Source organism: Notothenia rossii (genome assembly GCF_949606895.1).
Source record: "Notothenia rossii genome assembly, chromosome: 2".
In the NCBI taxonomy this organism is placed as follows: domain Eukaryota; kingdom Metazoa; phylum Chordata; class Actinopteri; order Perciformes; family Nototheniidae; genus Notothenia; species Notothenia rossii.
Window position 1 is genome coordinate 5378622 of NC_136904.1, and position 12732 is coordinate 5391353.

The 12732-nt window shown below is 37.0% G+C and overlaps 2 long non-coding RNA genes across 3 annotated transcripts; both read left to right on the forward strand.

The window, feature by feature from the left end:
* Positions 1-6695: 6695 nt before the first annotated feature.
* On the forward strand, positions 6696-10106 carry LOC307030385. Of its 2 annotated transcripts, none has more exons than XR_013805644.1 (3): positions 6696-6803; positions 9590-9652; positions 9844-10106. It is a non-coding gene; the product is annotated as an uncharacterized lncRNA (long non-coding RNA). The 2 variants fall into 2 exon arrangements; XR_013805645.1 differs by lacking the exon at positions 6696-6803 and adding an exon at positions 8804-9018.
* A 236-nt stretch (positions 10107-10342) lies between these two features.
* Positions 10343-12276, forward strand: LOC307030049. The gene is made up of 3 exons (XR_013805507.1): positions 10343-10589; positions 11592-11691; positions 11797-12276. It is a non-coding gene; the product is annotated as an uncharacterized lncRNA (long non-coding RNA).
* Positions 12277-12732: the final 456 nt, after the last annotated feature.

Consider the following 12732-nt stretch of genomic DNA (forward strand, 5'->3'; position numbering starts at 1 on the left):
TGTTTGGTTTTATGGTGAGTGAAGTTCATGTTCTAAGCCTCGCTGAAGGAGAGACAAGGTTCCCCGAGTCCCTGCAGATCTGAAATGTTTCTGATGAGACCCCTTAACAAACTACACCCGTATTTGAAGCTCTGCATAAAGAGAGATGTTGATGTATGCAGGAAACATCAATATGCTTCTCTTTGACCTTTTGGTGAACTTTTTCAGCATTTGTATTATTATTATTTATTATTTATTTCCCTTCCGAGAATACAAAAACTGAGCATGATTGAATTCGGATAAACTTTAACAATATATTATGTATATTTATTGTATATGCTGGTTTAGTTGTGTTTGGACATTACTGTAAATGTTTCAAACAAAGCTCAAACCAAGAAAAATCAGAAGTAAAGTTATTTTATTTAAAGTATCGGGACCTAATTTCGTCCCATGTCATGGTGTTGAATCCCCTATGTACATTGAGTTAGCGTTATCTGTCAGAAGCTGTCATAAGTAGAATTTTCATTCAGTTATAAGATACATATTTTCAAGACATTATTTTGATCTTGGTTGTTTTAACTATACATTTTGATCGAATTAAGATTTTTTGTCATCAGTGATCTGGATCTTAAACTATAAGAGAACAAGCTGAGCAAACGTTAGCAGCTAGCTCGTAGCTTTAACATTCAGGTTTTTTTTACCAGTTTAAATCTCTGGGTTTCTTTGTTTTGGAGAGGAAAGGTCCTCTGTAGATAATTCGGCACATTGTAAACCTACTGAACGTCGAGAATGTAAATTAGCAGACAAACGAGCTAAGCTAACATGAGTAGCAAATAATCTCACAGCCCTTCTAGGACGTCCGTTTTTCGCCAATCACAAAAACAGATCTTTAACATGTTGCTTATTTATTTAGTAGTGTTATATTTTTGACTCACGGTCTACGTTTTTGGACACGAGGAGACCTGCAAATTCTGACTTTGGTAAAATACTCCTTATTATCTAGAATGACAGTTAGCATATAAAAAGCTAAGCTAACATTCATGGCACCTCAGCCTCAAACTTCTACGGTTAAAAACATTGATGTTGAACATGCAACTGTTTGTTTTAATCCCTTGTTCAGTTTTATTTACAAATGGAGACCTTTGTGGAAAGTTTGTCTACTTGTAAAATTGAAGAAACCCCAACCGTGAGAAACTGACAGCAGATACAAACTCTGATGATACCCAGTGTCACGTCCCGATTGGCATAAAAAACGAACGCTATTGTTTTGATTGAGAAATCCCTAGTGGCAGAATATAAATTACAAATATATTCTACATTTAAATGTGTAAAATGTCATCATGGCTTGATTCCTTAAGTTTCTATGGAATTCTGTTAGAGCCACCTGCTTGGTAAGTTTTAAGAATACAAAAACTGAGCTTGATTGAATTCTGTTAAACTTTAACGATATAATATATGCCATTTTTGCATAAAAAATGTTTAACAACACTTCATTTATTGTAATGGTTTAGTTGTGTAATGACGTTATTCAAAATGCTTCCATCAAAGTTCAGACCCAGATAAAATCTAAGCAAAGTTATTTTATTTAAAGTATCTGGACTTTAATTAAGTCTCATGTACATTTAAATTAAAATGTGTAGTAACGTCATCATGGTTTGATTTCTGAAGTTTCTACGGAGTTCAGTTAGAGCCACCTGCACGGTAAGTTTTAAGCATTTCTTTCACGATTATTGGATTATGCACGCAGACAGAATGTCCCTGTTGGACGTCTGTCCTACCCGGTAGCTTATTGCTTTCCTCTATAAGAGCGGGGGGCTTACATTAATGAGGCCTGTGTACCCAGCAGGCTTCAGGCCAACATTGACTTTTAGCTGTTTACTTGAACGTCTTCTCTGCAAATTCAGACCAGACTTTATGATGTCTTTAAACGTTAGCATCAGACTGCTGAAGGATTTGATCTGCTCACTGGGAAACTAGCAGCAATTAAAATACTACAGGGCATGTTCTGAAGTGTTACCATAAAGATACATCTCCAGAAAGATAACCAGGACATACTGTACTTTCTTTATAAAAAAAAGGTTGATTTAAGTTCAAACAAAATGTTTTTAAGAAAAGTAAACAATATTAAATATACAGATGGGATGTGATCGGAGGTTGGAAGTAACCAAGTTACCCTGTAACAAACTGGGTTATGATCATATAAATCCAGTTATGTCAAAAAGTAGGACATATTTATAAATGTCCCCGCTATAAAGGAAACTGTTTACGTGCTTTGTGTTGTTGTGGAATAATCAGGGACAGGAGTTCACATGAGGTGTTTTATTTTCCACCTCGTGTTGTGTGTCAGTCCTGAGCATTTCACAGGTACAAGAGAACTGGGACAAGGGAAATAAAAGCCCATTTCCCCCGAAATCTATTGAACAATACCCCACCTCACCTGTTGTGTTTAATGGGTGTGAAGCATGTGTGTTACCTGCTTTAAACATATCTGAACCATGATGTAGTTGACATATATTGTAGAAAGAAAACATTGGAACGTAATTTGGGGTTTTGCAGAATCATCCAATATCAATGTTCTTGTCAGGCATTAAGGTTGAAGAAACGCAAAACCATCTCACCCTGATACTCTTTCTTTCCTATGCTGCTATTTTACAATATTCAAATCACGTCAGAATCAAATTCTGAATGATATATTGAAGGAAAAGGAGCTCAATACTCAGGTTTTATTTCCCCGGGCCTTTTGATTTTCTCTCAAATGTCATGAATATCAGATGAACAGTTAACTGTACATTCAGAAAAGATTTCCCCACCTCTTTGCCTCACACCAAATGCATTCTGGGAGAGATTTCTGACCACCATTTAACATGAACAGGCTGGTTTTAAATCACATATTAACATTCATTCCTAATTAATATCGATGTGTTTGGAAGTTATAAATTGACTGCTTTCACACTGCATAGTATATGTGGATTTGTTGGGATTGAGAGAAAAGCCGACATGCCGAGTAGGCAACCTACTGCACAGACTCAATCATCCCACAATGCATTGCACTTCGGTCCAATGAGAACACAGACATTTCCAATAGTTGGTCAATTTATCTAAATCACGCTTTTCTTCAGTCACTGAGCCACTGTCAGTCATGTGATTCGTTTTGATTTGAGTATATTACACTGTCTGCTCGTAAGGACATTGTAGGAAAATATCTAGTTTGGTAGTCCACAATATGTTGATGTACAGTACGCTTGATTGTAGTGCGTTTGAATGCAGCATGTCATTATGCAGTACATTAGCATGCCGTACATTAGCATGCAGTACATTAGCATGCCACACGTTTATAAGCAGTTATCTAACCTGCATTATGTTAGCATGTACATTTGTAAACTGAAAGTTAGTACTCAGTATGTTAGACTGCAGTACATATGTTTTTAATCAGTAGTGTCCAATAAGTCTGTATACATAACACTTGTTTGAAGAACATATTTATGCTGTCTGTTTGCATGCATTACATTAGCTTGCAGCATGGTTTTTTATCAGTATGTTAGGATGCAATACATTTTTAAACGGTACTTTAGCATACAATACGTTAGCATGCAGTATATTAGCATGCAGCAAGTTATCATACAGTGGGTTTATGATGTGCAGTACATTAGTATGTATTTTTGTTTTTATGTAAAACGTAAGAAAGCATGTTTGTTTTGAGTATGTAAGTATGCAGTAAGTTAGCATGCAACAACATATGTTGGTAGTATGCAGTACGTTTGTCTGAATTGTGTTTGTATGCAGTACCTTGGTAATCAGCAGGTTTGTTTTCAGTACGTTAGGTTACGATCTTGATCACAGCCAAAGCTTAAATATGCACAGAATTCGTATTTCATTGCCCAGAAATGATTTAAGAAAATTGAATTAAAGGTCCCCTATTATACTGTTTTTCAACAATATTTTATAGGTCTCAGATATATACAAAACATGTCTCTGAAGTGTTTGGCTCCAAACACCAAACAGATCATTGCAGCATTACCCATAATCCCCTCTGTTTCAGCCCTGTTCAGACAGGTTTTTATAGAAATGGATCAGGACAAAAAGAGAGAGAATCTTTGTTCCTGAAACTTTCAGAATCTCTTTCCACAGAGGGGACACATGTTGATGTAGAAGAGCCATGAAGAAGAGGGGACACATGTTGATGTAGAAGAGACATGAAGAAGAGGGGACACATGTTGATGTAGAAGAGACATGAAGAAGAGGGGACACATGTTGATGTAGAAGAGACATGGAGAAGAGGGGACACATGTTGATGTAGAAGAGACATGAAGAAGCGGGGACATATGTTGATGTAGAAGAGACATGAAGAAGAGGGGACACATGTTGATGTAGAAGAGACATGAAGAAGAGGGGACACATGTTGATGTAGAAGAGACATGAAGAAGAGGGGACACATGTTGATGTAGAAGAGACATGAAGAAGAAGGGACATATGTTGATGTGGAAGAGACATGAAGAAGAGGGGACACATGTTGATGTAGAGGAGACATGAAGAAGAGGGGACACATGTTGATGTAGAAGAGACATGGAGAAGAGGGGACACGTGTTGATGTAGAAGAGACATGGAGAAGAGGGGACACATGTTGATGTAGAGGAGACATGAAGAAGAGGGGACACATGTTGATGTAGAAGAGACATGAAGAAGAGGGGACACATGTTGATGTAGAAGAGACATGGAGAAGAGGGGACACATGTTGATGTAGAAGAGACGTGAAGAAGAGGGGACACATGTTGATGTAGAAGAGGCATGAAGAAGAGGGGACACATGTTGATATAGAAGAGACATGAAGAAGAGGGGACACATGTTGATGTAGAAGAGACATGAAGAAGAGGGGACACATGTTGATGTAGAAGAGACATCGAGAAGAGGGGACACATGTTGATGTAAAAGAGACATGAAGAAGAGGGGACACATGTTGATGTAGAAGAGACATGAAGAAGAGGGGACACATGTTGATGTAGAAGAGACATCGAGATGAGGGGACACATGTTGATATAGAAGAGACATGAAGAAGAGGGGACACATGTTGATGTAGAAGAGACATGAAGAAGAGGGGACACATGTTGATGTAGAAGAGACATCGAGAAGAGGGGACACATGTTGATGTAAAAGAGGCATGGAGAAGTGGATTTTGCATAATATGTGACCTTTAAGGTAATCTTCCTCCCATTTACCGACCCAGTGATGCTTTAAGCAAAGCCCTCTCTCTGCTGATTAGAATACTGTTTGTATCTCTCTCTTAATTACTGAATGTCACTTCCTGTGGGGAGCACATTTCCTGCTGCATCAGTGTCCAAAGGTAAAGGTAATTTAAGCAAACAGGAATCAATCAATGGTTTCTCAGTCAGAGGTGTTGGAATACATTCCCCAAAGATTTGATTTAATAAGCCGGCTGCTTCCATATACAAACTGAACACAGTGAGGCTTTGAACGCTACAAAAATAATAAAATCAATGTTGATAATTGGCTTTGATGTGGCAGTGGGAACGCAGCACGCTCAGACAGCGCGTCATGGAGAGCATGTTCTCCGGTTGATGTGTTAGTGGCCGCTCCCTCAAGCCCCCTCTGACACTATCTGCTGTTCTGCAGTCAGACAAGCACACTACATGACTAGGAAATCAACCAGGAGACCCTATTCCTCTCCCGCCTGATAACATCTCCCCGCCGCTTTGCTAGCCGCCGTAGCATTCAGCAGATGCTATTCAGCACTGCATCCTATTCACTCTCCGACCGGTGAGGATAAGAGACAGACAGAGAGAGCGCCGCATGCATGTGAAGCAGCTGAAGAGAGACTCGTCTGATAATCCGCTCAAAACGCTGAGGGACAGGCGCTGTTTGGTAACACTATAGGATGTGTACTAGTATGTGGAGTGGATACATGTGAGCTCACATGGCAGACGTGGGATTATTAGTTATAATACAGATTCAAGAACTAAATGTCTCTACATTCATCAATTAAATTCATGTTGTGACTACTCCAATAAAAACAAACTGTAAAAAGGATCATCAAATGTAGAGCTGCAACACATTTGGCCAGTAAAAGAGATTTAAAAAAGGCTTCACTTGAAATTGTAATTACAGAGTTTAGTATCTGTGTTTTAAGAATCAAACTGTTTCACTTTTCCTTCATCGTGTTCATCTCTGCGTAGCTCCTAAATGTGACGGCTCAGGAAAGTTCCGAAATATTTTTTGCTTGTTCAAAAACGTCACACACAATGCCTACTGGCAACTACTTTGGGAAAGCAATTATATACTACACTTTGTTTTCACTTACTTCAACTTGACTGTTTAAGTTATGATACTTTGACTTCTACTGTTTATGAACGTAAAGTATCAGATTGTTGTTTCTTCCCTCTTTCTGCATTGCCTTTCATTTTGATTCTCTCCACTTCCTCTTGGTTTCAAAATGACACAATGCTCTGATGAAACAGTTGAGTACTTGAGTCTTGAATCAAAAGTCATTTGTTTTATGTTTTTCAGTTTGTTGAATATGCAAATCAACAGCTCACTTTTGAAAACACAAAATTATATATTTTTAAAAAATTCTGGTTTGGAACATTGTTTTGTGAATCCCTTAGAAAAGGGCTGATGAGACTTGAATTAATAAAAAGAGATTCAAAACTCTATTGTGCTGAAGGCCACACCCCGAACACCTCTTTCAAAAGCCATCAACCAGTCGGACATGACTTACTGATAGCCGGCAGTTGGACATTTAAATATAATGTATTTATTTCTTCTCTAGAAACAGAAAATATCGTATGCTGAAAATCATTGTTGGCTCTAAGGTAAGATATTTGTTTTAATAACTCAAATGATTGCCAGTCGTGAAATGTCAGGCTTATTTTGTTAGTTAATTCAGTCATTTTGTTATATATATATATTTGGTATTTGTAAGAATGATTTGCATACCTTAACAGAATTTATATCAAAACAAATGCAAAACATTTTAAATAGTTATCAGTACAGTTAACATCTTCATGCTGGCACCCTTATATTATCTTTGAAAGGACGACATCATTTCCTCATGTTGGTGATGAAACCAGTAACAGTAAGAGTATATTGCAATATAAGTTAAAGCAATAGTTTAAAAAAACAAACTGTAAAATGATATCCAACACATTTGGCAAGTAAACAAAATGTAAAAAGGGCTTCACTTAACATTTAATTACAGTGTTCAGTATTTGTTCATCTTTGTTAATATTGCTTTCAAAATGAAACAAATCTGAAAACATTGTTTAAAAACCGTAGGGCATAATTATGTACCTTTTCAGAATACAAAATATTTTTAAAAGTGGGATTCAATGTATATAAATGTAAATTAGCGAGTGTATAAATAGGAGTCTGTGGCTCAGTGGGTTAGTGTGCTAACAACATAGGATCTATCTTGTGTGAGATATTAACTTCTGCAGCTAGCAATCGCCATCTTGGCTACATAATGTGAATTGCACGATGAGCAGTAATCAAACTTGCTCCAGTCAACACAGCTATGTGTTATTGCACATACAGTAGGTTGTAAAGAGTTGCATATGTTCCAGCCGTCCCTATTATTAGTTGTGCTTAATGTTGTCTCAAGATACGTGTTACTTTTAACAATATTTGTACTATTACTACTAGTCATTGTTCCTGTGTCGTGTCCGTATTTGAATATCCGTGTTCATAGTACAAGCGTATTACCAAATATCTTGTGTTTATATGATACCTCTTTCAGAGAAACTCATACACTTGATGTCCTACTTGTTGTAGCACTTTACATATTTTAAGTGTAATAAATATCCATCTTTTTTATTTCCAACAAGTATGTGAGCAGGCTTGCATGATTTACACACACACTCCAACATCCCTGACACCTGCGTAACGTATCACCTTTTAAGTATTTTAACAACATCCACCATTTCCTTGCAGTGCAGTGTGCACATTGCAACACCATTTAAGTAATACGCTGGTAGAAAATGGTCTTTATTGACACAGAACACAATTCCCTTCCTGTTAGTGAGTTGGTGCTTAAGATGATCTTCACTTGTAACATGTAGTTTTAACATTATCAAGAACAACCCAATGTAATTTTATATTTAGTTGTGATATATATATTTATTTTTTCACCAGTCGTGGCACCTTTAGAGCGAATCCCCTGCTCTTTGACATGCTTACTGTAACAGATAAGAATCTGTCTGTATAGGCTTTGACCTCATGTTTCACACATTTAACCACATCTGTCTTTCTTGGTAACTGACATCAGGGCTGTATCACTTTCTCTGTTTGATGAAATGCTTGTAGACAAATCCCAGCATAAGTACTTGTGTGTCAAACACCAAGTATCTGTGTTTTAAGAATCAAACTGTTTCACTTTTCCTTCATCGTGTTCATCTCTGCGTAGCTCCTAAATGTGACGGCTCAGGAAAGTTCAGGAATATTTTTTGCTTGTTCAAAAACATCACACACAATGCCTACTGGCAACTACTTTGGGAAAGCAATTATATACTACACTTTGTTTTCACTTACTTCAACTTGACTGTTTAAGTTATGATACTTTGACTTCTACTGTTTATGAACGTAAAGTATCAGATTGTTGTTTCTTCCCTCTTTCTGCATTGCCTTTCATTTTGATTCTCTTCACTTCCTCTTGGTTTCAAAATGACACAATGCTCTGATGAAACAGTTGAGTACTTGAGTACATCATTTGTTTTATGTTTTTCAGTTTGTTGAATATGCAAATCAACAGCTCACTTTTGAAAACACAAAATTATATATTTTTATAAAATTCTGATTTGGAACATTGTTTTGTGAATCCCTTAGAAAAGGGCTGATGAGACTTGAATTAATAAAAAGAGATTCAAAACTCTATTGTGCTGAAGGCCACACCCCGAACACCTCTTTCAAAAGCCATCAACCAGTCGGACATGACTCACTGATAGCCGGCAGTTGTATATTTAAATATAATGTGTTTATTTATTCTCTAGAAACAGAAAATATCGTAGGCTGAAAATCATTGTTGGCTCTAAGGTAAGATATTTGTTTTTAAAAACTCAAATGATTGCCAGTCGTGAAATGTCAGGTTTATTTTGTTAGTTAATTCTTTCATTTTGTTATAGATATATATATATTTGGTATTTGTAAGAATGGTTTGCATACCTTAACAGAATTTCTATCAAAACAAATGCAAAACATTTTAAATAGTTATTAGTACAGTTAACATCTTCATGCTGGCACCCTTATATTATCTTTGAAAGGAGGACATCATTTCCTCATGTTGGTGATGAAACAGTAACAGTAAGAGTATATTGCAATATAAGTTAAAGCAATAGTTTAAAAGTATTGATTTTATTTTTAACTTTTCAGTAGTATTCATTCCTTTTTTTAAATAAGCAGGCACTGCTTCTCTACGGGTTATTCTTTCAGCAACACATATCAAACGTCACATTTGATAAGTAACAATGTTTTACTTTGTGAAGTATGAAGTGAAGTTAATATAATTTCCACCTATAAAACACCTATTATTCTTTACTATGGCTATTCATGTTTTATTAGTTAACTATTATAAAATGAATAGATGCCGTGTCTGGTCCCTCTGTAGGAATATCAAGCCGACAGAAAAGCATGACGGGTGCTTTAAAGGTTTTCCTTCTTCTACTTCAAGGTAGGGTTTCCAACAATCTACTGCCTTTTGGATGTCTTTAGATTGATCACAAATAGTGCAAAATATACTTTTTTTCAAATGAACGTTTTGTGGGCGTGTGCTATTAATTTAGACGGTTTTGTTTCCCTTTTAATAATGACAGTTTACATTTCTGCTTCGGATATTAATGTATTGCTTTGATTTCCCCTCAGGCAGCTTATGCTTGAAGTGGGAAATCACCATGCCCCTGAGAATAGATGGACTATCTGGATCCTGTGTGAAGGTCCCCTGCACTTTCAACATCGATTTGCAGTTTGATGGAGATCTGGATGATTCCTGCAAGGCAATTTGGATCAGAGGAAGCATGATCGGAAGCGTTGTGTTTGATTCCAGCCTCAATGGAGATCAGGCAAGCAGAAACATTCTGCAAGGAAACCTCACAGGGAACCTGCAGAACAAGGAGTGCACCAGCATCTTCTACAACATGCCACCGTCTGACAACGACTACTACTTCAGGGTTCAGTGTAATAACAAGCTGAGGCTCACCTTCACAACAGGAGTCCGTATCACCACTCAAAGTTTGTATTGAGTCTCATTCTTTTACACTTTACACATCTTTTGGTTTCTCTCTTGTCATGTACTTGTTTTTTGTACTCCTCAGATTCACTGGACCAACCTAACATAACTCCATCTATGCTGGAGGTAGAAGAGGGGGCTCTGGTGACGTTGAGCTGCACGGCTGTAGCTCCGTGTCCCATCCTTCCCCCAGATCTGACTTGGACCCCCACGATAGGTGACATTGTGGAGAAACATGAATTTGAATCCATGGTCTCAGTTATGAAATTCACCTCTTCTTACCGCCACAATGGACAGAATGTTTCGTGCACTGCTCTCTACAAACGACAAGCTGGCAACACCGACCTTCGGCTTGAAACGTTTATGACGCTCCATGTTCTTTGTGAGTACGTTTCAGGCCTTTTCTTGTTGCTCAGTAGGATGTTGGTTTAGTTCACATTTAATCATTCCCTTCATTGCATATAATGTGATGTTATGAAATGTTCCTCTGGGGACTCTGCAGAATATTTGGATCAAGTTTTGTTAACTAAAACTGCAGACTTGATTATGTACTGGAAAAAATGGGGACACCAAACCAAAGTCATTTATGTTCTGACTTACAAGTGTTTATTCATATTATTCAAAGAGGTATTTCACATTCTGGCAACGCAAAAGTTGATAAGACTTGTTATTGATTCATGACGCCATCAAAATACTTTAATATTAACAACCTTGGTAGTGCACACAATAGGGTGTTTTGTACATTGGCATGTAGTACCGTCCCGCGGACCCACCTCCTGCAGTGACCGCCAACCAGTCGATTTTAGATGTAAACCTATCATCCACCACCCCGTTAGCAGGTGCCACTTGATTGACGTATATTTGAAACACCTCAATAATATAATACATTAACCGTGCTTTACTTGAACCTGGACGAGTGTTTCAGTTGGAGGTTCTGACGTGTGTGTGTGTATCAGTGAGGGGTTTCCTTTACCCACCATCAAATGGCCGCTGTTAGACGCTCACACTGAATACTCCAATTTCCCAAACCATGCAGTGAACTTCAGCATTACTGTATCTGTAAAAGATCGCAACTACACCACTGTCGAGTGCACCAGCAGCAACGACATTGGGGAAGTAAAAGAAAACCTCAACGTTAGAGAACATAATGTAAAACTGGATGGTACGTTTTGACAACTAAAATACCTCCCTAACTGTAGACCACTGCTTTGTGAAATGTTTAATACAAATAAAGAAAACGTCATATGTAGATTTGTGACAATTTGAATACCTTCCAACACAGGCAACACTACATGACCAGGGATGTGGACTATCTGAGTTTACAGTATTAATATAAATCTTCAACAGTTAAACAATCAACACTACTGTATGTCATTTCTAATAGCAGATCAACATGGACCATGTGAAGTGCTACTCTGGGTTGCCGTTGCTGCTGTATCTCTTATTGTAAATGTCATCAGCATAATCTTCATGATGTTCCTCTGGTATGTAACTACTGTATGTGTTTTATGATGTAATGCTTTGAAGGCTCTGTCAATGCAGCACAGACTTTTAGACACCTCATGTCTCACACTTTCTTCTTTTCATAGGCACACAAGAAAAAAGGTGAAACCAAACCAAGAGGACAGAACTTACATGTCAATCAAGAAAACAGACGTGTCATCAGATTATGAAGTTATCGCCCAGCCTCTGAACTAACAACAACAAACGTCAACTGAGTGCAGTAGGAGACGATTCTGCAAAACTCTGACAGATTTCCTAAATCATATTTTCATCATGTACAACATTCTTGGAGTATGACATTTCTCAGTTAACTGCAACTTCTTTTATTATTATGTTTTATACCTTACATTTCATGAAGCTTTACTTACCCAGGGGAAGATCATGAAGCGTGCATATTCAGTTTAATCACAGTCTATTCGAGCTCGTGCTTCGCAGATTCATTAACAACTCTGGGGATCTGAAACTGTTAAAACTTATATGATGAAAAAAAAAAAAAAAAATTGTTTTTTTTATTATTATTTTTAATTGCATTTGTTTCGTTATCAATCTGTACGGAAGAGGATTAGGGCCACATGATTTTTTTTTAGTGATGATTTGAAAAAAAAACGTTTAAAAAAAAAAAAATGTACATAATTTTTTTTTGAGAGAAAAAACTCGGAATTCTGACTTTTTTCTCCCAACATTTTTTTTTTCGTTTGGAGAAAAAAGTCAGAATTCTGAGATTAAAGTCAAAACTCTGACTTTTTTCTCCCAAAAAAATCATTTTCTTTTGTTCTGAGGAAAAAACATATTTTTTTCAAATCCTCCCAAAAAAAATTATAATGTGGCCCTAATCCTCTTCCATAAATCTGTAATATTTTCTGTCAGGTAAACGTAAAAAGGAAGAAATCATCATGACAACCATAGCCATTTCATTATATAGATTCATAAACATTTATCATGGAAGAACTACAAATATTTGTCCCAAAGAATAACCTGGTCAGTCAGACTGAACATTTGTTACCACTCCATTATCGTCAAAA